Genomic DNA, 1,776 nt, shown 5'->3' with positions numbered 1-1,776 from the left:
TTATCGTGTGTACTAAGCAACTGGGGATCTTGTTAAAACGTAGATTCTGTGTCAGTGGGCTTGAGCTGGGGCCCGAGATTCTGCCTTCCTAACAAGCTAACAATGCTCATGCTGCAGGCCCGTGGGCCACAACTTGAGCAGCAAGGAGCTAGGCCACCCTAAATGAGCCCTATCTTCAAAGAGGAGTCATTTAGAGGGAGCAGAGGGGACCCACGGCACTGCCCTCAATCTGCCTAGGTACAGCCCTGCGATAAGGGCAGGTCACGATTTCAGCCCTGGCCCCAGGTCTGCTAGGAAGACTCCCAGTCAGCCTTGTCACTCCTCTGGGCTGCACACAATTTAAAAACCTCCTCATTCTAAATGTCCTTGCTCCCACTAGGAAAACACTGTGGAAGAAATGAATTCATTTAGTGCTCAGCAGTGCCCACCTCAGTACACACTCTATAGGTACGTGTTGCTTTGTATATTGGGGTGAATGAAACAAACTCCTTTGGTATCAGGTAGAAAGGAGGCAGAGAGAGGGTCCCAGGAAACCAGCAGTCACGGGGGCCATTCTGCCCACTATGGCTTATGAATAGACTTGGGGGCTTTCATTTGGAAACATTCACGATGAGAACGACCAATCACAAAAGCTTCCGCAGGAATGAAGGTCAACGGGAACACTCATAAATTATCCTCATCATTCTGCTTATTCCCACTTAGATCCATTCTCAATCCTCTGCCCGGCTGGCTCTGAACTCCAGGAGGCTGACCCTGAAAGACTATCACCTGGGCATCTCTGCTCTCTGGCTCCCAGGTGGGATCAGCCAATGAGACACACCAACAGGGAACTGGAGAGTGGGAAGAGAGGGTGGGGGGAGCACATAAACTTCCCACTTCCTCAGGGCTCTGATAAGGGCCACACCCCCCTATGGCCACCATGTGTGTCTGGGGCCCCGTGCCAGGCCTCCAGCTCTTGCTTCCTCCCTTTTCCCCTTCAGGCCTGCGACGGTTGCCAGTTCCCCCCGTTGCTGGTGCCTGGGGACTTCACTATTCCTCGTTGGTTCTCCTGCCTTCTGTACATAATCTGTTCATTAACAACCCTTAGGTTAAAGCCTTTTTTTTTGGCTGCACTGTGCAGCCTGTGGGACCTCAGCTCCCCAACCAGGGATTGAACCCGGGCCATGGCAGTTAAAGCCCGGAATGCCAACCACCTGGCTACCAGGGAACTCCCTTCGGTTTACTGCTGGGACCCTGAGTGATCATTAAGTCATCTCCGAGAGCAAATCCCTCGAGAAGTCATAAGAACGAAGCCACGAAGGCCTACACGCAGATCTTCTCAGGGCACCCTTCTCACAGTAGACAGACGTGGGCACGAGACCCAAGGGCAGGTCATTTGGCTCCCCATCACACAAGTACCCAGATCATTCCATTTCTCTGTGCTTAGGTAAGTTCCTTGAGATTAGGGTTAGTAGGTACAGACCAATCCAGCTGCGATTCGGCTGGCAGCACAAGAAGCCAGCATCATTTCTTTCTTTCTTTTCTTTTTTTTCCTCAGCCTCATTTCTGAGGTCATTTGTAGGGTGAGAAATCGTACGTAGGAGCCAGAGCCTTAATTGAGCACCTGGTTAAAGGGGAACTGCTCTGTTCTGGTTGTGCTGTGAGGTAGTTAACAAATAAAAAGCCACAAAGTCTCATGTGATTCAGTTGATATTTAATTACAAGGAACCCAGGTTCTTACACGAGGCAGGAGATGGGAGCCGGCAGTTCCCCACAACAAGCCTTTCCGGCCTGAGT

The sequence above is a fragment of the Hyperoodon ampullatus genome (assembly GCF_949752795.1).
Source record: "Hyperoodon ampullatus genome assembly, chromosome: 9".
NCBI lineage: Eukaryota > Metazoa > Chordata > Mammalia > Artiodactyla > Ziphiidae > Hyperoodon > Hyperoodon ampullatus.
This window is presented reverse-complemented; position numbering follows the sequence as displayed.